Source organism: Salvelinus sp. IW2-2015, linkage group LG20, assembly GCF_002910315.2.
Source record: "Salvelinus sp. IW2-2015 linkage group LG20, ASM291031v2, whole genome shotgun sequence".
In the NCBI taxonomy this organism is placed as follows: Eukaryota; Metazoa; Chordata; class Actinopteri; order Salmoniformes; family Salmonidae; genus Salvelinus; species Salvelinus sp. IW2-2015.
The window spans coordinates 56,320,547-56,345,035 of NC_036860.1; the positions used below are offsets into that span (position 1 = coordinate 56,320,547).

Consider the following 24,489-nt stretch of genomic DNA (forward strand, 5'->3'; position numbering starts at 1 on the left):
CCCATGTTGGCTTTTGCTTAGTTTTTTTCCCTCCCTCCTATTTACGATTAACAAACAAAATCAGGACAACATTAATCCAAATTTCAATGATGATTACCGTCATTCAGGCTTGTCTGCCTTGCTAACAGATACTGTACAACTGGAGAGTTGTAATTGGTTGAAAAAATGTTAGGAGATAATACAGAGCATACTGTCGCTGTCTGATAACCCCATCTCCAAAACGGGACTTTTCAGGGAAAAAAACATATTTTCCTATTAACAAACATAGTTATTTGTTTTATTTTTACATTTTAATAGACACTCTGAGTAGAGCAACTACCAGTAGTGAGAGCATACATTTTCATACTGGTCCCCTGTGGGAATCAAACCCACAACACTGCAAGCTCCATTCTCTACCAACTGAGCCACACGAGGATCACCACAAGGGATCATGTAACTTCAGAAGCTATTTTGAATACATGTTATTGGTTCTAGAGTCATGAAACATTCACAGTACATTTAGGGGAGTTACTGCTTTCAATAAATGTAAAAAAATAAATGAAAATTGGCAAAAATGTAGTTACAAGGATTTCATCAGACAGCGACAATATGGGTTTTCCCTTACCCCTCCACCAGCTCCCTCCATCCCTCCCTTTCTCTGAGGACCTTTCTGTAGACAGGGTTGAGTAGCTCTGAATGTGTGTTAATAGTAGTGTGTGTGTGATGTGACAGTTATTTAGTGCTAGGGGAGGTATGTGAGACCGTGACAGGCAGGCCTGATATCCGCAGGCTCTCTGTGCAGTGAGTCAGAACAGGTAGGAGCAGGGCTCAGACAGATTACTGTTTTGAGGTTAAAACCTCCTATATACACACATTTTCAAAGTATTTATTTTTATTATAACGATCCATGAACCTTTGATTATACTGTATCTATAGCAGTCATGCTTTTAGTTTCACATTTGGTCACTACTAGTAGACATGCATGCGTGTTTACGAGACCAAGAGATTTTCTCACTCCGTCTGTGACTTGAGTGATACTACAGAGTTTTCTGCAGCTTGATTCCTGTCCTGCCAGCAGCCCTAGCAGAGCCCAGAGCCTTGCCCCGCCTGCTGCATGGCTGTAACAGCAGGCTCAGAGAGATTGAGTAAAAGCTCTTTAATTTATTACTGTTCCTTCTCCTTGACTAAATATTTACCCAGCATCCCATAGCAGCTTACAATAACACTATGTGTTCCCTGGCCACCGCTGCCTGGGCTGGAGCGGCAAGTTTTCACTGGATGCCCCATGACATGGGCTGTGTCCTTTGCCCTGTGGCATATGCACTGCTACAGGCTTGAAAGAGCCCTAGCCCTGGGACAAGCCCAGGACATGTTTGTGATTTAAATGGAGGAACCCAGAAAACTTTATTAAGTTATGACGAAATATAATCAATTCACTTGTTTCACTCTCATTGATTTAGACCCTCTTCCCAGCTAAGAACGAGACACCCTACCAACCCATCACTGGTGGTACTCTCCACTCTGAAGAGGTTAGGACAAGGGTGGGCAATCATTTCGACTCGAGGGCCACATCAGGATTTTAAGAATTCATGGGAGGGCCACAAATATTGTTTTTTTGGAACTATTGTTTATTTTTTATTTTTATCTGCAACCTATCGCAGGCCAGATTGAATGGGCTCGCGGGCCAGATCCGGCCCTCAGGCCGTATGTTGCCCACCCCTGGGTTAGGATCAAGTCCATCTCTTGCCATATCACTACTATTACTCATGGGCAGAAAATGTCGACAGACAATATCAATTATCCAGCCGACCTTGATCTAGTGATTTAGACTAAAGAAGGATTATTGAGGATGGCAGATCAGGCTCTTGAACACTGACGTGGGGTTGATTAATCATAAAATGGGACTCAAGGAGGTCTCTCAGCCTTGCTGGGTAGGCAGTGGTTGCATGGCTTGTTCTCCGAGCTGCTCTTACTCTATTTTGGCCAAAATTACCCCGTTTCATGTCCAGGGTTGCGAGATAATGTCCCATTGGTACTTGAGGGTGCTGCTAGGAATGGGTGACGTAGGAGTGAAAACGCTGCTCTGCTGCGCTGGCCTCAGTTCCAGAACATTACCACAGAAACGTAAGGAATGTTATGTCGTCATTGTTCTCCTCGTAGCACTCCAGACTACAAAGTGCGTCCACTCAAGGTGTGGTTTCCATGAACTTTTACAACTTTACGATCAAGTCATGAGATGATTAGGGTAATACAGAGACGTCACGCAATGTTCTGCACACCATAATAAGGAGGAGGCACATACACTATTTGTGATATTCAAATTTTCAAGCCATAGTGTTCATATGAATTGTGACTGAATTAAGTAACATTTGGTGATAAGCCACCAACTTGTTTTTATTCTAATCACACACTGTATCCCTGCCTGTGTAAATGGACCAGAGCTGGCCAACACATCATTTACAGTCATCGGCCTACTGGGACCTCAAAGTAGCAGCAATGTGACTCTGCACAGTGTCACTGTAAACCAGTAAATCCCTAGGCCATAAAAGATGGTGCCGGGGAGATTGGCTAGGAACTGCCTACAGACTTCTAAAAACACAGGCCCTATGAAAATGTTTAGAGGAGAAGTCCAGGCCCTAACAGCCAGCTAGAGCAGCTACTCAGCCTGCTTTACGAGCCCGTCTTCAGCGAACCCTTTGGAGTGTGAACAAACTGCCACAGCTGGGCCTGTCTGGCTGAATGCATCCTGCCTCCTACAGACCCAGACCCAATACCACAGCCTCTATCACAGCTGGGCCTGTCTGGCTGAATGCATCCTGCCTCCTACAGACCCAGACCCAATACCACAGCCTCTATCACGGCTGGGCCTGTCTGGCTGAAATGCATCCTGCCTCCTACAAGACCCAGACCCATACCACAGCCTCTATCACAGCTGGGCCTGTCTGGCTGAATGCTCCTGCCTCCTACAGACCCAGACCAATACCACAGCTCTATCACAGCTGGACCTGTCTGGCTGAATGCATCCTGCCTCTACAGACCAGACCAAATACCACAGCCTCTATCACAGCTGGGCCTGTCTGGCTGAATGCATCCTGCCTCCTACAGACCAGACCAATACCACAGCCTCTATCACAGCTGGCCTGTCTGGCTGAATGCATCCTGCCTCCTCCAGACCAGACCCAATACCACAGCCTCTATCACAGCTGGGCCTGTCTGGCTGAATGCATCCTGCCTCCTACAGACCCAGACCAATACCACAGCCTCTATCACAGCTGGGCCTGTCTGGCTGAATGCATCCTGCCTCCTACAGACCCAGACCCAAATACACAGCCTCTATCACAGCTGGGCCTGTCTGGCTGAATGCATCCTGCCTCCTACAGACCCAGACCCAATACACAGCCTCTATCACAGCTGGGCCTGTCTGGCTGAATGCATCCTGCTCCTACAGACCCAGACCCAATACCACAGCCTCTATCACAGCTGGGCCTGTCTGGCTGAATGCATCCTGCCTCCTACAGACCCAGACCCACTCACAGGAGTCCCCTCTATCACAGCTGCGACTGGGAGAGCAAGTTAAGGAACTGGGAGATTTGCCTTGTGGAATGGAATGCCACAGACAGCCTGCAATAGGTTCTTACCAGTTTCGCCATCCTACAGTGATAGGTTTTATTCCCTGCATTTTGGCTGAGGTTTAAAGACTCAGAGAAGGTGTTGGAGATAAGATAGAGGAAAGGAGCTGTGAAACACTGGCAGGAATGTGAGACAACACTGACACAACACACACACACACACACACACACACACACACACACACACACACACACACACACACACACACACACACACACACACACACACACACACACACACACACACACACACACACACACACACACAACACACACAGCCCCCCACCCCCAACACAATAGAGCACACATCACACCAACACACACACACACACACACACACACACACACACACACAGAGGGAGAGAAAGTATCAGTTGTATATTTCCATGAAGGATCAGAGCAGCTGTTCGGGGCTGGAGTTGGGCCACTTGATCCTCAGAACACAGCAATTCATAGCCTGATCTGACTGTACAGAGGTCATCACACAGTGGTTCAGGTGTGTGTATTAGTCTGTGGGTGTGTTGGGTGTGTGTGTGTGTTGGGTGTAGGGGTTGTAATATAAATATAACTTTACTAGGATAATAAAGTCAGGAATAGTTGTGCTTGGGGTAGATCTTTATCAGACCCTTTCGAGGATGAAACCTAACCCTAACTCTGACACGGAACCCAAACCGGCTGCACGCGTGCGCCATCGTGCGCTATCGTGCATACATTTATTTTGCCCCCCCACACCAAACGCGATCACGACACGCAGGTTAAAATATCAAAACAAACTCTGAACCAATGACATTAATTTGGGGACAGCTCGAAAAGCATTAAACATGTATGGCAATTTAGCTAGCTAGCTTGCACTTGCTAGCTAACGTTAATTTGTCCTATTTAGCTAGCTTGCTGTTGCTAGCTAATTTGTCCTGGGATATAAACATTGAGTTGTTATTTTACCTGAAATGCACAAGGACATCTACTCCGACAATTAATCCACACATAAAACCGCCAACCGAATCGTTTCTAGTCATCTCTCCTCCTTCCAGGCTTTTTCATCTTTGAACTTATATGGTGATCGCATCTAAACTTTCATTGTATTACCACGACAAATGGCAACAAAGTTCGTCTTTCAGTCACCCACGTGGGTATAACCAATGAGGAGATGGCACGTGGGTACCTGCTTCTATAAACCAATGAGGAGATGGGAGAGGCAGGACTTGCAGCGCGATCTGCGTCAGAAATAGGAACGACATCTATTTTAGCCCTCGGTGTCGCAGACGCTCGTTGCCACGCGCAAGCAGTGTGGGTGCAATAATTGAATAACATGGATTTCTAAATTTATTTTGCGACGCTCGCGCACACGACGTGTCCGGTCTGGTCAGCATGTGAGCCTGGTCATGCACCACAACCCCCCTCCCCCCATTGAAAATGTGTGAAATCTCCGTTGATGTCCCAGGGATCAGCGCTATAAGCTCTGAGCCCTTTAATCTGTTTTCGTCCATGCATGTATGATAGTGTGGGTTTGTGCGAGGTTGCTTTTGTGTGTGAGGGGGCACCCATTGCTCTAAGATAAATCCAAGATGGCGTAGCAGTGTATGCGTGTTTTTGTTCGTCCTCCCTTGTACTTTTGTATTTTTCGTATTTTTTGTATATATAAAAAAAAAAAAATCTATCTCTTTTCAATTTTTAATTCGATTATACCTTCCGGTAACCTGCCTCACCCAATGTGATACGGAATCGCTATTATTTTTWACTTTGGAACACWTTCAAGAACCTCCAGTAGCTAACCAGCRAATCAGCTACAKGCTATTTAGTCATTTTTAGRCACTGCTAGCGGCTTTWAKCTTCTGCACAGACACCAYCCCTGTTCTTAGCCTGGATATTACTCGCCAATCTACCAGCATCGGACTGTCTCTCCACAACAACGCCGGATTCCTGCCGTAATCCCTGAGCCACTACTTCTGATCCTCACAGCTAGCTTGCAGCTAGCTAGCTCACAGCTTGCAGCTAGCTAGCTCACAGCTAGCTTGCACCCTCCGTGGCACCCAGTACCGAAGCTATCCCCTAACGCCACTGCCACGAAGCTAGCACCAGTTAGCAAACAAAATTCTACAATACCTCTTTCGCCATCTGGCTTGGATTCTCTGTCGACACGGCGCCCCGCCGCACCACCACGTCTGGTCTGCCGACYAATACTCCATCCGCTGTGCCCTCAACCGGCCTCCGTCTGAGCAGACCACCCCCGGGCTACTAACTTTAAACGCCGCGTGCTAGCGTGGTGACGGCCTCCCTGTTCCATCCACTGCTCCCCCCTGGACACTACGATCACTTGGCTACATAGCTGATGCCTGCTGGACTGTCCATTAATCACGGTACTCCATTCTGTTTATTTGTGTTTATCTSTCGGCCCCAGCCGCGAACTCAGGCTCTGTGTGTAGTTAATCCGACCCTCTCTGCCTAGTCATCGCCATTTTACCTGCTGTTGTTGTGTTAGCTGACTAGCTGCTGTTGTCTCACCTGTTGTTTTAGCTAGCTCTCCCAWTCAAGACCTGCGATTACTTTATGCCTTACTATATGTCTCTCTCAAATATCAATATGCCTTGTATACTGTTGTTCGGGTTAGTTATCATTGTTTCAGTTTTCAATGGAGCCCGTAGTTCCACTCCTAATACCTKTGATACCTCCTTTGTCCCACCTCCCASACATGCGGTGACCTCACCCATTATAACCAGCATGTCCAGAGATACAACCTCTCTTATCATCACCCAGTGCCTGGGCTTACRTCCGCTGTACCCGCACCCCACCATACCCCTGTCTGCACATTATGCCCTGAATATATTCTACCACGCCCATAAATCTGCTCCTTTTATTCCTTGTCCCCAACGCTCTAGGTGACCAGTTTGATAGCCTTTAGCCGCACCCTCATCCTACTACTCCTCTGTTCCTCGGGTGATGTGGAGGTAAACCCAGGCCCTGCATGTCCCCAGGCACCCTCATTTGTTGACTTCTGTGATCGAAAAAGCCTTGGTTTCATGCATGTCAACATCAGAAGCCTCCTCCCTAAGTTTGCCTTACTCACCGCTTTAGCACACTCTGCCAACCCTGATGTCCTTGCCGTGTCRGAATCCTGGCTTAGGAAGGCCACCAAAAATTTTGAGATTTCCATACCCAACTATAACACTTTCCGTCGAGATAGAACTGCCAAAGGGGGAGGAGTTGCAATKTACTGCAGAGATAGCCTGCAAAGTTCTGTCATACTTTCCAGGTCTATGCCCAAACAGTTCGAACTTCTAATTTTAAAAATTAATCTCTCCAGAAATAAGTCTCTCACTGTTGCCGCCTGCTACCGACCCCACTCAGCTCCCAGCTGTGCCCTGGACACCATCTGTGAATTGATCGCCCCCCATCTAGCTTCAGAGTTTGTTCTGTTAGGTGACCTAAACTGGGATATGCTTAACACCCCGGCAGTCCTACAATCTAAGCTAGATGCCCTCAATCTCACACAAATCATCAAGGAACCCACCAGGTACAACCCTAAATCCGTAAACATGGGCACCCTAATTGACATTATCCTGACCAACTTGCCCTCCAAATACACCTCTGCTGTCTTCAATCAAGATCTCAGCGATCACTGCCTCATTGCCTGTATCCGCTACGGGTCCGCGGTCAAACGACCACCCCTCATCACTGTCAAACGCTCCCTAAAACACTTCTGCGAGCAGGCCTTTCTAATCGACCTGGCCCGGGTACCCTGGAAGGATATTGACCTCATCCCGTCAGTTGAGGATGCCTGGTCATTCTTTAAAAGTTACTTCCTCACCATATTAGACAAGCATGCTCCGTTCAAAAAATGCAGAACTAAGAACAGATATAGCCCTTGGTTCACTCCAGACCTGACTGCCCTCGACCAGCATAAAAAACATCCTGTGGCGAACTGCAATAGCATCGAAGAGCCCCCGCGATATGCAACTGTTCAGGGAAGTCAGGAACCAATACACGCAGTCAGTCAGGAAAGCAAAGGCCAGCTTTTTCAAGCAGAAATTTGCATCCTGTAGCTCTAACTCCAAAAAGTTCTGGGATACTGTAAAGTCCATGGAGAACAAGAGCACCTCCTCCCAGCTGCCCACTGCACTGAGGCTAGGTAACACGGTCACCACCGATAAATCTGTGATAATCGAAGACTTCAACAAGCATTTCTCAAGGCTGGCCATGCCTTCCTCCTGGCACTCCAACCTTGGCCAACAGCCCGCCCCCCCCGCTGCTACTCGCCCAAGCCTCCCAGCTTCTCCTTTACCCAAATCCAGATAGCAGATGTTCTGAAAGAGCTGAAACCTGGACCCATACAAATCAGCTGGGCTTGACAATCTGGACCCCTATTTCTGAAACTGTCCGCCGCCATTGTCGCACCCCCTATTACCAGCCTGTTCAACCTCTCCTTCGTATCATCTGAGATCCCCAAGGATTGGAAAGCTGCCGCGGTCATCCCCTCTTCAAAGGGGAGACACCTGGACCCAAACTGTTACAGACCTATATCCATCCTGCCCTGCCTATCTAAGGTCTTCGAAAGCCAAGTCAACAAACAGATCACTGACCATCTCGAATCCCACCGTACCTTCTCCGCTGTGCAATCCGGTTCGAGCCGGTCACGGGTGCACCTCAGCCACCTCAAGGTACTAAACGATATCATAACCGCCATCGATAAAAGACATACTGTGCAGCCGTCTTCATCGACCTGGCCAAGGCTTTCGACTCTGTCAATCACCATATTCTTATCGGCAGACTAAGTAGCCTCGGTTTTTCTAATGACTGCCTTGCCTGGTTCACCAACTACTTGCAGACAGAGTTAAGTGTGTCAAATCGGAGGGCATGTTGTCCGGTCCTCTGGCAGTCTCTATGGGGGTAACCACAGGGTTCAATATCTGTGGACATCTATTAAGTACCCATAGGTGTCTGGCTATGACTGCAAACTCTCCTTTCCAGACTCATATCAAACATCTCCAATCCAAAATCAAATCGAATCGGCTTTCTATTCCGCAACAAAGCCTCCTTCACTCACGCCGCAAACTTACCCTAGTAAAACTGACTATCCTACCGATCCTCGACTTCGGCTGAGTCATCTACAAAATAGCTTCCAATACTCTACTCAGCAAACTGATGCAGTTTATCACAGTGCCATCGTTTTGTTACTAAAGCACCTTATACACCCACCACTGCGACCTGTATGCCTAGTCGGCTGGCCCTCGCTCATGTTCGTCGTCAGACCCACTGGCTCCAGGTCATCTACAAGGCTATGCTAGGTAAAGGCCGCCTTATCTCAGTTCACTGGTCACGATGGCACACCCACCCGAGCACGCGCTCCAGCAGGTGTATCTCACTGATCATCCCTAAAGCCAAAACCTATTTGGCGCGCTTTCCTTCCAGTTCTCTGCTGCCTGCGACTGGAACGAATTGCAAAAATCTCTGAAGTTGGAGACTTTTATCTCCCTCAACAACTTTAAAAATCTGCTATCCGAGCAGCTAACGATCGCTGCAGCTGTACATATCCATCGGTAATACCACCCAATTTACCTACCTCACCCATACTGTTTTTATTTATTTACTTTTCTGCTTCTTTGCACACCAGTATCTCTTTTTGCACATGATCATCTGATGATTTATCACCCCAGTGTAAATCTGCTAAATTGTAATTATTCGATTTTATTGCTACCTCTCATGCCTTTTGCACACATTGTATATAGATTCTCTTTTTTTCTCACATGTTATTGACTTGTTTATTGTTTACTCCATGTGTAATCTGTTTTGTCTGTTCACACTGCTATGCTTTAATCTGGCCAGGTCGCAGTTGCAAATGAGAACTTGTTCTCAACTAGCCTACCTGGTTAAATAAAGGTGAAATAAAAAAATTTAAAAAATACTGAGGAAGTGCAGAACAGGAACAGAACCTGGTGCAGAACAGGAAGCTAGGCTTAACACGGGAAACAAACCAACATCAGGAGTTGCTGCCATCCAACATCAGGAAATGACCACATAAAACCTTGAAACCTGCACACCTGTAAGAATGTATTCAGGAAAACCCATTATATGATTGTAATAAGTAACACAATTGCATTATGTGTTTTGTTGGCACAATGATGGTTGATTTACCATCACTTACCATGAATGACTTAGGTGAATAGCTAAGTCAGTGTGATTTATTGGTCACTATTAGGAAGGTTCTTCCCCAGGGCTCTACAGTGCAAACATTTTACTGGCATATGCGCCAAAACATTTTGCTGTGAAACCTGGAATTTTTATTTAGGAGCACCAGTACGCCTAGAAAAACGAAGAATTCTAGCTTTAATCTATTTTTTCAACTTGGCACGTGCTCCTTATAAAAAAAAAAGGTCTGCGCAGAGCCGTCAATGGGTGAAATCAGAAGAATTTGGGGGTCTGCATAGAGCAAACAGGATTCGCAAATCTCAGAAGAGCTTTTCCTGGTGGTTGAAAACTTGACTGTCACGAAGGCACAATCTTTTATTTTTTTTTCATTCCTCTTCATCTCTCAGCTACTCTCGATCTCCTTCTTCCCCTCTCTCTCTGTCTCTCCCTTCCCCTTTCACTTTCCCCTCCTGATGATGGGGTGCAGAAAAAGGGCTGAAATATGTCATGTCAACAGTAATCAAATCTCCCTGTAATCAAAGCTTACCTCATGTCTGTATTTTGGGCTGGGAGAAAAAAGACCCCACTTCCCAAAGCTCAAGTAGAGGTCACATTGCTCAGTTTAGCAAAAGTAAGAACTTCTTGTTATTGCTTGATTTTCAAAAATATTTAGGAGCTCTTAAATTAGATCATTTGACCCAAAATATGAACTTAGTTCTTGGTTGTCACATTTATCACAGTAAGAAAAGCGAATTTACTTCTTGTGGTATGCAAAATGTATTATTTGTAGGTTAAGAGAGCTACCAGATGTTGTCTTAGTTTTAATCTCAACACAGAGAGAAATTACAATTTGCCAGTTTTTCATTTAACATTGTGAACTTTTGACCATGAAAAACAAATCACTGTGTTCAATAAACAAGTTAAAAGAAAATGGGTTCGGCAATACGAGGGAAAATATTATAATGCTAAAATAAAATAAAGTTAGAAAAAGGTGCAAAGGCCAAGTGGTGGAGAGGACTGGAAATAAACGGAGAGAGACGCTGAGGGATCAACAGTCTGGATACGTGTGTGTGTGTGTGTGTTATCTGAGGCTGAAGGTACAGTGCATTCGGGAGGTATTCAGACCCTTTAACTGCTTACACATTTTGTTATGTTACATCCTTATTCTAAAATGGATTCAATAAAAAAATATCATCATTAATCTACACACAATACTGCATAACGAAAAAGTGAAAACAGGTTTTTAGAAATTTTTGCACATTTAATAAAAAATAAAAAACAGATACCTTATTTACAGAAGTATTCATACCCTTTACTATGACACTCAAAATCGAGCTCAGGTGCATCCTGTTCCCATTGATCATCCTTCCATTGATTGGAGTCCACCTGTGGTAAATTCAATTGATTGGACATGATTTGGAAAGGCACACACCTGTCTATTTAAGGTCCCACAGTTGACAGTGCATGTCAGAGCAAAATCCAAGCCACAAGGTCGGAGGAATAGTCCGAGAGCTCCGAGGCACAGATATGGGGAAGGGGAAGAGTACCAAAAAATATCTGCAGCATTGAAGGTCCCCAAGAACACAGTGGCCTCCATCATTCTTAAATGGAAGAAGTTAAGAACCACCAAGACTCTTCCTAGAGTTGGCCGCCCAGCCAAACTGAGCAATCGGGGGAGAAGGGCCTTGGTCAGGGAGGTGACCAAGAATACAATGGTCACTCTGACAGAGCTCCAGAGTTCCTCTGTGGAGACGGGAGAACCTTCCAGAAGGACAACCAGCACTCCACCAATCAGGCCTTTATGGTAGAGTGGCCCGATGGAAGCCACTCCTCAGTAAAAGGCACATGACAGCCCACTGTCATCAGTTTGCCAAAAGGCACCTAACGGACTCAGACCATGAGAAACATTCTCTGGTCTGATGAAATCAAGATTGAACTCTTTGGCCTGAATGCCAAGTGTCACGTCTGGCGGAAACCTGGCACCATTCCTACGGTGAAGCATGGTGGTGGCAGCATCATGCTGTGGGTATGTTTTTCAGTGGCAGGGACTGGGAGACTAGTCAGGATCGAGGGAAAGATGAATGGAGAAAAGTACAGGGAGATCCTTGATGAAAACCTTCTTCAGAGCGCCCAGGACCTCAGACTGGGGCGAAGGTTCACCTTCTAACAGGACAATGACCCTAAGCACACAGCCAAGACAACGCAGGAGTCTCTGAATGAGTGACCCAGCTAGAGCTTGGACTTGAACCCGATCGAACATCTCTGGCAAGACCTGAAAATAGATGTGCAGCGAAGAATGGAAGAAACTCCCCAAATACAGCTATGACAAGGCTGTAATCGCTGCCAAAGGTACTTCAACAAAGTACTGAGTAAAGGGTCTGAATACTTATGTAAATGTAATATTTATGTTTTTTTATTTTTCATACATTTACAAACATTTCTAAGAACCCGTTTTTACTTTGTCATTATAGGGTATTGTGTATTGATTGAGGGGGGAAAAACAATTCAATACATTTTAGAATAAGGCTGTAACATAAAACAAAATGTGTAAAAATTCTAGGGGTCTGAATACTTTCCGAATGCACTGTATATCGCTATCAGCGTTCTCGCTCGGTTCCAGCTTAATAACGTCCCTCCACTTAGTATGGAAATGCTTACGGCCCTGTTTCATCTCTATCGTCAGTACACCACCACTTGTTCCACTCCTCTCTTTCCCTGGCAATATTATTATTTTGTTTTCTTGCTCTCGGTCTTATCTTTTCCCTCCCTCCATCCCTCCATCCCTCCATCCCTCCATCTCAAATACCTTCTCTCGCTGACTGAAATTCCCTTGTTGCTATATTTGACCATTTATTTATTTGATTATTGTTTAGAATTTATGAATGTTTACATACATAAATACTGGTTGTCTATGTTTGAGTGATGGGAAGTATTTTACCTCTGTGTTAAAAGCTGTCTGTTTGTGATTTAACTTGGTAGTCTGGTTGTACTCAGCACAGGTAAAACCAAGGTATGCTGGCCAGAGCTCACTGCCAAGTCACACAGGAATGAAGCAGGTAGAGGGCAGAGGCAGATATGTCTTTATATCATAGAATAGAGAACCCACATCACTATCATTACAGTCTGGTTATCTTCAGTTTCAAATTTAACCTCAGTACTAGCTGGGCTGTACAGATGTTCATCTCTAGAGTTTTTCTCTCATGCACTTTCTGAGCAGCTTTGTTTTTGTGCTGAGCAGCATAAGGTTATAACTCTCTGTGCCATTCCATGTTGAAAGCACATTGGGGCAATGCCAACAGTACAGACCTGTGGGCCTTGGCACACACAGCCACTCTACCACCACAGGAGCTGCTGCACTGTAACAAACTGAGTAAGCAGTAAGCACAGAGAAACCATATTTGATGGGAGGGAGGCCATCTTGGAAACACCTTCAGGCAGGCTGAGTGGACATGGTTAGGGAGCTGAGATGAATGTTGGTGGCCACTAGCTTTTATCTCAATCAGTAGCCTAAAGGTGCTACGTCAACACCAATTTACCATAACCCCATCGAGACTCCTAAAGAGAGATGGCGCTGGAGGGAATAGCGGCCGCTTTACGGGCTCCTGTGCTATTTCTTTCGTCGATGCTCTTAACTTTTTTTGTACATAATGTTTCCGTGGATAAGCCGCCTCTACCCTCTGTTTTATTGGCGAACGTGCAATCACTGGAGAATAAACTGGACGAGCACCTGTTCGAGACTATCCTATCAAGTTTTTCTCTTTATCAGCAGGACAGAACGGCAGCTTTGAGTAAACTCAGGGGAGGGGGCATGTGCCTTTTTGTTAAGAACAGCTGGTGCGTGATCTCTAATATTAAGGAAGTCCTGAGGTTCTGCTCCCTAAATTAGAATACCTCATGATCAGCTGTAGACCATACTATTTACCGAGACAGTTTCGGAAGAAAACGGTCTATTTACCACCACAAACTGATGCTAGCATAAAGACAAGCTGTAAAAGGCCATAAGCAAACAAGAAACGGCTCATCCAGAGACGGTGTTCCTAGTGGCCGGTGATTTTAATGCAGGAAAACTGAAATCCTTTTTATCTCATTTCTACCAGCATGTCAACTGTGCAACTAGAGGCGAAAAAACTCTAGATCACCTTTACATACAGAGATGCATACAAAACTCTAGATCACCTTTACTTACAGAGATGCATACAAAACTCTAGATCACCTTACATACAGAGATGCATACAAAACTCTAGATCACCTTTACATACAGAGAATGCATACAAAACTCTAGATCACCTTACATACAGAGATGCATACAAAACTCTAGATCACCTTTACATACAGAGATGCATACAAAACTCTAGATCACCTTACATACAGAGATGCATACAAAACTCTAGATCACCTTTACATACAGAGATGCATACAAAACTCTAGATCACCTTTACATACAGAGATGCATACAAAACTCTAGATCACCTTTACATACAGAGATGCATACAAAACTCTAGATCACCTTTACATACAGAGATGCATACAAAACTCTAGATCACCTTTACATACAGAGATGCATACAAAACTCTCCCTGTGGGGCGAATATGTTCTGGGATTCATCCGATGGCATTGAGGAGTTTCCCACATATGTCACCAGCTTCATTAATAAGAGCATTTACGATGTTGTCCCCACAGTGACCGTACGTACATATCCCAACCAGAAGCCATGAATTACAAGCAACGTCCGCACTGAGCTAAAGGCTAGAGCTGCAGCTTTCAAGGAGCGGGACACTATTCCGGACACATAAGAAATCCCGCTACTCAAACCAACAAACCAGCAAACAGGCAAAGTGTCAATACAGGACCAAGATCGAATCCTTCTACACTGGCTCTGACGCTAGTCAGATGTGGCAAGGCTTGCAAACTATCACAGATTACAAAGAGAAACCCAGACGCAAGCTGTCCAGTGACGTGATTTTACCAGATGAGCTAAATACCTTCTATGCTCAATTCGAGGCAAGCAACACTGAACTATGCATGATAGCACCAGCTGTTTCGGACAACTGTGTTATGCCACTCTCTGTAGCCGATGTGAGTAAGACCTTTTTAAACAGGTTAACATTCACAAGGCTGCAGAGCCAGATGGAATACCAGGACATAATCAGAGCATGCACTGTCCAGCTGGCATGTGTCTTCACTGACATTTCCAACATCTCCCTGACCCAGTCTGTAATACCAACATTTTTCAAGCAGACCATCATAGTCCCTGTGTCCAAGAACACTAAGGAAAACTGTCTAAATGACTATCAATCCGCAGCACTCACATCTGTAGCCACCATCCCAGACACCCTGGATCCACTCCAATTCCCATACTGCCACAACAGATCCACAGATGACGCAATCTATTGCACTCTACACTGCCCTTTAACCTGCGTGAGAATGCTGTTCATTGACTCCAAGCTCATCACTAAACTAAGGACCCTGGGATTAAACACCTCCCTCTGCAACTGGATCGTGGACTTCCTGATGGGCCACCCCCCAGGTGGTGAGGGTAGGCAACAACACATCCGCCACGCTGACCCTCAGCACGAGGGCCCCTCAGTGGTTCGTGCTTAGTCCCCTCCTGTACTTCCTTTTCGCCCAGGACTGCGTAGCCGCGCACGACTCCAAGACTATCATTAAGCTTGCCAATGACACAACGATGGTAGGCCTGATCCCCAACAACGATGAGACAGCCTACAGGGATGAGGTCAGAGACCTGGCAGTGTGGTGCCAGGGCAACAACCTCTCCCTCAATGTCAGCAAGACAAAAGGAGCTGATCGTGGAGTACAGGAAACGGAGGGCCGAGCACGCCCCATTCACATCGACGGGGCTGAAGTTGAGAGGGGGTCTAGAGCTTAAAGAGCTTAATCAAATGGCTACCCAGACTATTTGCATTGACACCCTGACTCTACCCACACCCTCACGCATAATACACTGACACTCCAACATGCACACACACACTCACTCATTCACTCAATCACTCACTCACTCACTCACCACTGGGTGGTCCTGGGAATCGAACCCGCTATCCATGGTCTACCAACTGAGCTAAAGAGGACCACCATAGTGGCACATGTTGATCATGTCAACCATATTGTCATTTAGGTGTTGTTAGGTCAGTGGACATATGACGCTCCTGACACATTGGCTACAGTGTTATTGATATTACTATGACTGACCCCAGTCACATGTAAAATCTATTAACTTGTAAGCTTTCCAACCTACCCAGGCGTAAGTGGTTTGTCTGCTATGTAATGTGGTGTGGGACTCATGGCTTGAGTTATGGCAACTGTAGTGTGTTTCGAATTTGAATAGAGAAAAACAAAGACTAGTAGTCAGGCAGCTCAGCTTGCCAAGGTAAACGCCCGGAGTCTAAAATCAAACAAATGTGTGTACTGTATGTGTCCTGTCTGCAAAGGTTGGAGGATTTCATACAGCATGGAGGTTTTGAGGGTATAGTGTTTTAGGAAGAAATGGAAACCGTATGTTGTCTTGAAGAGATGGAGCATGAAAATGGCTTTATGTTACTGGAGTGGAGTTCAACATCCGTTTGTGAAAGAAAACCTCTAGCAAAGTGTTTAGAAGTTCACTAAGGATGGTTGACAGTCTAGGGAGCATGCATTTTCTACCTCAGTCTCTGAGACAATGTCCTGGAATGTTCACTCTGATACAATGTCTGTAAATGTTGGGTCACCTTCACTTGTCATACGTTTGACCTCTATCCTCTTCCATCCCCAGGTCCACACCAAGTTCCACTGTCGCCAGGCCCACGCCCCAGGAATAGACACTTCCTGTTTCACCTTCTCCTACGACGGTACAACACTGGCATCTCGAGGAGGTGAGATCTATCAGCCTGCCTCACTGCCTATGCTTTCCTGATTCATTCCTACTACAGTACACCACCAATCTAACATGAACATCAACATTGCTTGACTGTGCATTCAACAGCACTGTACTGTAGCTCTTTGCCTGTGTGTATATACATTGGAACGAGTCCCTCTTCTCCAGCCTTGACTCAGCGCTTTCAGGGAAGCTGTAATGTCTGAACACGCATCCTACATTCTCTGTTGTTTCAGCGGGGAAAGAGCTAATCTTTTTCCCCAAGTGCAAATAAAGACGGCCAGTCTGTCACCATCAGCAAAGCTGTCCAGCACACATTCTATACACAGAAGCAGAGGGGTTCCCCTGGAGTCTTAATGAGTGTTCTGTTGTAGCCGTATGTCCCTCTAAGCTGGACCGTCTGCTTGGCCCGCCATGCCTCAGACTTCGATATGCCTGTGTGGACTCTCTCATCGTGGTGCCAGTGTTCTTAAACCATTCTAGTTCCAGGAAGATCACTGTTGAGTTAAGAACACTGTACCAGAATTATCAGGCCATGTGACCTATAGTATGTAACACAGGAGAGAGTTGTACTTCAGACCACCATGAAATAATTACAATAACTCTTGAATAACTCCCCTGTTTACATTGTTTTCTCTGCCAGGTGATGACACTCTGAAGATCTGGGACATCCCTAATTTCAAGAAGCCTCTTCCAGCTTAGACGATGGTTCTGGCGCCGACAGAGATGGCCGCCTCGCTTCGCGTTCCTAGGAAACTATGCAATATTTTGTTTTTTTATGTGTTATTTCTTACATTGTTACCCCAGGAAATATTAGGTTTTATTACATACAGTCGGGAGGAACTATTGGAAATAAGAACAATGTCAACTCACCAACATTACGACCAGGAATACGACTTTCCCAAAGCGGATCCTCTGTTTGGTCCACCACCCAGGACAATGGATCGGATCCCAGCCGGCGACCCAAAACAACAGCGCCGCAAAAGGGGCAGACGGAGTGGTCTTCTGGTCAGGCTCCGAAGATGGGCACATCGCGCACCGCTCCCGAGTATACTACTTGCCAATGTCCAGTCTCTTGACAACAAGGTAGACGAAATCCGAGCAAGGGTTGCCTTCCAGAGGGACATCAGAGATTGTAACGTTCTTTGTTTCACGGAAACATGGCTCACTCGGGATACGTCATCAGAGTCGGTACAACCACCCGGCTTCTTCACGCATCGCGCCGACAGAAACAAACATCTCTCTGGTAAGAAGAAGGGCGGGGTGTATGCCTTATGATTAAAGAGACGTGGTGTGATCATAACAACATACAGGAACTCAAGTCCTTTTGTTTACCTGACCTAGAATTCCTTACAATAAAATGCTGACCACATTATCTACCAAGAGAATTCTCCTCAATCATAATGACAGTCGTGTATATCCCCCCTAAGCAGACACCTCGACGGCCCTGAAATAACTACATTTGACTCTATGTAAACTGGAAACCACATATCCTGAGGATGCATTTATTGTAGCTGGGGATTTTAACAAGGCTAATCTGAAAACAAGGCTCCCTAAATTTTATCAGCATATCGAATGCGCGACCCGGGCTGGCAAAACCCGCCCTTCTTTTTGGAAAATCTGACCACGACTCAATTTTGTTGCTCCCAGCATACAGACAGAAACTAAAACAGGAAGCGCCCGTGTTCAGGTCTGTTCAACGCTGGTACGAACAGTTGGATTCCACGCTTCAAGATTGCTTCGATCACGTGAACTGGGATATGTTCTGCATAGCGTCGGACAATAACATTGATGAATACGCTGATTCGGTGAGTGAGTTTAGTAGCAAGTGCATCGGTGATGTTGTACCCACAGCGTCTATTAAAACATTTCCCAACCAGAAACCGTAGATTGATGTCAGCATTCGCGCAAAACTGAAAGCGCGAACCACTGCTTTTAATCAGGGCAAGGTGACCGGAAACATGACCGAATACAAACAGTGTAGCTATTCCCTCCGCAAGACAATCAAACAAGCTAAGCGTCAGTATAGAGACAAAGTAGAGTCGCAATTCAACGGCTCAGACATAAGAGGTACAGTGGGGAGAACAAGTATTTGATACACTGCCGATTTTGCAGGTTTTCCTACTTACAAAGCATGTAGAGGTCTGTAATTTTTATCATAGGTACACTTCAAACTGTGAGAGACGGAATCTAAAACAAAAATCCATAAAATCACATTGTATGATTTTTAAGTAATTAATTTGCATTTTATTGCATGACATAAGTATTTGATCACCTACCAACCAGTAAGAATTCCGGCTCTCACAGACCTGTTAGTTTTCTTTAAGAAGCCCTCCTGTTCTCCACTCATTACCTGTATTAACTGCACCTGTTTGAACTCGTTACCTGTATAAAAGACACTGTCCACACGCTCAATCAAACAGACTCCAACCTCTCCACAATGGCCAAGACCAGAGAGCTGTGTAAGGACATCAGGGATAAAATTGTAGACCTGCACAAGGCTGGGATGGGCTACAGGACAATAGGCAAGCAGCTTGGTGAGAAGGCAACAACTGTTGGCGCAATTATTAGAAAATGGAAGAAGTTCAGATGACGGTCAATCACCCTCGGTCTGGGGCTCCATGCAAGATATCACCTCGTGGGGCATCAATGATCATGAGGAAGGTGAGGGATCAGCCCAGAACTACACGGCAGGACCTGGTCAATGACCTGAAGAGAGCTGGGACCACAGTCTCAAAGAAAACCATTAGTAACACACTACGCCGTCATGGATTAAAATCCTGCAGCGCACGCAAGGTCCCCTGCTCAAGCCAGCGCATGTCCAGGCCCGTCTGAAGTTTGCCAATGACCATCTGGATGATCCAGAGGAGGAATGGGAGAAGGTCATGTGGTCTGATGAGACAAAAATATAACTTTTTGGTTAAACTCCACTCGCTGTGTTTGGAGGAAGAAGAAGGATGAGTACAACCCCAAGAACCCATCCAAACGTGAGCATGGAGGTGGAAACATCATTCTTTGGGGCTGCTTTTCTGCAAAGGGGACAGGACGACTGCACRGTATTGAGGGGAGGATGGATGGGGCCATGTATCGCGAGATCTTGGCCAACAACCTCCTTCCCTCAGTAAGAGCATTGAAGATGGGTCGTGGCTGGGTCTTCCAGCATGACAACGACCCGAAACACACAGCCAGGGCAACTAAGGAGTGGCTCCGTAAGAAGCATCTCAAGTTCCTGGAGTGGTCTAGCCAGTCTCCAGACCTGAATCCAATAGAAAATCTTTGGAGGGAGCTGAAATTCCGTATTGCCCAGCGACAGCCCCGAAACCTGAAGGATCTGGAGAAGGTCTGTATGGAGGAGTGGGCCAAAATCCCTGCTGCAGTGTGTGCAAACATTTAAACGTGTTAACCCTCGCAAGGCTGCCGGCCCAGATGGCAGCCCCAGCCGTGTCCTCAGAGCATGCGCAGACCAGCTGGCTGGTGTGTTTATGGACATATTCAATCAATCCTTATCCCAGTCTGCTGTCCCCACATGCTTCAAGAGGGCCACCATTGTTCCTGTTCCCAAGAAAGCACCCCGTAGCACTCACTTCCGTCATCATGAAGTGCTTTGAGAGACTAGTCAAGGACCATATCACCTCCACCCTACCTGACACTCTAGACCCACTCCAATTTGCTTACCGCCCTAATAGGTCCACAGACGACGCAATCGCAATCACACTGCACACTGCCCTAACCCATCTGGACAAGAGGAATACCTATGTAAGAATGGTGTTCATCGACTACAGCTCAGCATTTAACACCATAGTACCCTCCAAACTCATCATTAAGCTCGAGACCCTGGGTCTCGACCCCGCCCTGTGCAACTGGGTCCTGGACTTCCTGACGGGCCGCCCCCAGGTGGTGAGGGTAGGTAACAACATCTCCACCCCGCTGATGCTCAACACTGGGGCCCCACAAGGGTGCGTTCTCAGCCCTCTCCTGTACTCCCTGTTTACCCACGACTGCGTGGCCATGCACGCCTGCAGACGACACTACAGTGGTAGGCTTGATTACCAACAACGACAAGACGGCCTACAGGGAGGAGGTGAGGGCCCTCGGAGTGTGGTGTCAGGAAAATAACCTCACACTCAATGTCAACAAAACAAAGGAGATGATCGTGGACTTCAGGAAACATCAGAGGGAGAAGCCCCCTATCCACATCGACGGGATAGTAGTGGAGAAGGTGTACAGTTTTAAGTTCCTCGGCGTACACATCACGGACAAACTGAAATGGTACACCCACACAGACAGCATGGTGAAGAAGGCGCAGCAGTGCCTCTTCAACCTCAGGAGGCTGAAGAAATTTGGCTTGTCACCAAAAACACAAACTTTTACAGATGCACAATCGAGAGCATCCTGTCGGGCTGCATCACCGCCTGGTACGGCAACTGCTCCGCCCATAACCGTAAGGCTCTCCAGAGGGTAGTGAGGTAGGCACAACGCATCACCGAGGGCAAACTACCTGCCCTCCAGGAAACCTACACCACCCGATGTCACAGGAAGGCCAAAAAGATCATCAAGGACAACAACCACCCGAGCCACTGCCTGTTCATCCCGCAATCATCCAGAAGGCGAGGTCAGTACAGGTGCATCAAAGCGGGGACCGAGAGACTGAAAAACAGCTTCTATCTCAAGGCCATCAGACTGTTAAACAGCCATCACTAACATTGAGTGGCTGCTGCCAACATACTGACTCATTTCTAGCCACTTTAATAATGAAACATTTATGTAATAAATATATCACTAGCCACTTTAAACAATGCCACTTTATATAATGTTTACATACCCTACATTACTCATCTCATATGTATATACTGTACTCTATACCATCTACTGCATCTTGCCTTTGCCGTTCGGCCATCGCTCATTCATATATTTTTATGTACATATTCTTATTCATTCCTTTACACTTGTGTGTATAAGGTAGTTGTTGTGAAATTGTTAGGTTAGATTACTTGTTAGATATTACTGCATGGTCGGAACTAGAAGCACAAGCATTTCGCTACACTCCCATTAACATCTGCTAACCATGTGTATGTGACAAATAAAATTTGATTTTGATTTTGAATGTGGCTACAGGGCTTTCCACCTTATTCCCCATGTGAGTACTACTGTCATTATTGCCTTGACATTAATCACTGGTGATTTTAACACCCTTTATGGGATTTCTTGTGATTACTTCAACGTAACTGGTTGGCACACTACCTACATGTGCAGGGTACAGTTACTGAAGACAACTGTATGACATTAAGTTTTGTACAAACGTGCTTGTCAAGTATTAGCTGGCTGAACTGTGGTGTGTGACTGTGTGATGCCCCCCCCACAGGACAGACTGTTCTTTCAGCCCTGATGACAAGCTGCTGGTGACGGGGACGTCGGTGGAAAAGGACGAGGGCAATAGGAAGCTGGTGTTCTTCGACAGAGCCTCTTTCCAAAAGGTGTATGAGATAGATGTCACCAACGTGGTGAGTAACATCCTTTAACTCTGACTGCAAGCAACACTAATAATAACTGACCAGAATGGCTACATCATATCCTAAAGTTTCATTTAAATGTATTGGTTCACAACCATAAACAACCATGGACATAGATAATCCAACATTATTTGGTTGAAGGGACAACATTAATTTGTGTACATTGCAACAGATGCAGTGTTGAGGATTTACCTAGAAAGATCCTAGAATTGAATTTCCTCTCAGGATTTGTGGTTTGTCCTTGTGTTCCATCCTAAAACTCTCCTACATCAGTCTAAGCTCTCATTTGGGCAGGAAAGAAGTCTTGTCTGTTTAGATTAAGAGGTTTACGGTAGTTTCTTTAATCTCCCATTTAACCAGAGCTGAATTATCCCCAGCAGGGATTAGAGCTACAGTACAGACAGTACTGTGACTATACATGCAGGAGAGGAGAGTTGGCCTGGGGAATACTGGATGCTGCTAAACTCAATTAGTAAGGTCTGATACAGTAGATACTGCTGTACTCAATTAATAAGGTCTGATACTGTAGATACTGCTGTACTCAATTACCCGGAGGAGAGATTTACGTAGATACTGCTGTACTCAATTATAAGGTACTGATTTACAGTAGATATGCTGTACTCAATTAATAAGGTCTGATACTGTAGATACTGCTGTACTCAATTAGTAAGGTCTGATACAGTAGATACTGCTGTACTCAATTAATAAGGTCTGATACTGTAGATACTGCTGTACTCAATTAATAAGGTTTGATACAGTAGATACTTGCTGTACTCAATTAATAAGGTCTGATACAGTAGATACTGCTGTACTCAATTAATAAGGTCTGATACAGTAGATACTGCTGTACTCAATTAATAAGGTCTGATCTGTAGATACTGCTGTACTCAATTAATAAGGTCTGATACAGTAGATCTGCTGTACTCAATTAATAAGGTCTGATACTGTAGATACTGCTGTACTCAATAATAGGTCTGATACAGTAGATACTGCTGTACTCAATTAATAAGGTCTGATACTGAGATACTGCTGTAATATTAATAAGGTCTGTACTGTAGATACTGCTGTACTCAATTATAAGGTCTGATACTGTAGATACTGCTGTACTCAATTAGTAAGGTCTGATACTGTAGATACTGCTGTACTCAATTAATAAGGTCTGATACAGTAGATACTGCTGTACTCAATTAATAAGGTCTGATACGTAGATACTGCTGTACTCAATTAGTAAGGTCTGATACGTAGATACTGCTGTACTCAATTAATAAGGTCTGATACTGTAGATACTGCTGTACTCAATTATAAGGTCTGATACGTAGATACTGCTGTACTCAATTAATAAGGTCTGATACTGTAGATACTGCTGTACTCAATTAATAAGGTCTGATACGTAGATCTGCTGTACTCAATAAGGTCTGATACTGTAGATACTGCTGTACTCAATTAATAAGGTCTGATACAGTAGATACTGCTGTACTCAATTATAAGGTCTGATACGTAGATACTGCTGTACTCAATTATAAGGTCTGATACAGTAGATACTGCTGTACTCAATTAGTAAGGTCTGATACTGTAGATACTGCTGTACTCAATTAATAAGGTCTGAATGTAGATACTGCTGTCCTCAATAGTAAGGTCTGATACGTAGATACTGCTGTACTCAATTAATAAGGTCTGATACAGTAGATACTGCTGTACTCATTAATAAGGTTGATCAGTAGATACTGCTGTACTCAATTAATAAGGTCTGATACTGTGAGATACTGCTTGTACTCAATTAAAAGGTCTGATACAGTAGATACTGCTGTACTCAATTAATAAGGTCTGATACTGTAGATACTGCTGTACTCAATTAATAAGGTCTGATACTGTAGATACTGCTGTAATCAATTAATAAGGTCTGATACTGTAGATACTGCTGTACTCAATTAATAGGTCTGATACTGTAGATACTGCTGTACTCAATTAGTAAGGTCTGATACTGTAGATACTGCTGTACTCAATTACTAAGGTCTGATACTGTAGATACTGCTGTATTCAATTAGTAAGGTCTGATACTGTAGATACTGCTGTACTCAATTAATAAGGTCTGTACAGTAGATACTGCTGTACTCAATTAGTAAGGTCTGATACTGTAGATACTGCTGTACTCAATTTAAGGTCTGATACTGTAGATACTGCTGTACTCAATAAGGTCTGATACTGTAGATACTGCTGTACTCAATTAGTAAGGTCTGATACTGTAGATACTGTGTTATCCAATTAATAAGGTCTGATACTGTAGATACTGCTGTACTCAATAATGGTCTGATACATGTAGATTACTGCTGTACTCAATTAATAAGGTCTGATACAGTAGATACTGCTGTAAACTCAGATT

At 45.0% G+C, this 24,489-nt stretch overlaps 1 pseudogene; it reads left to right on the plus strand.

Moving 5' to 3' along the window:
* The window catches only part of LOC111980015 (WD repeat-containing protein 70-like), an 87,943-nt pseudogene that overhangs the window by 38,866 nt on the left and 24,588 nt on the right, over positions 1-24,489 (plus strand).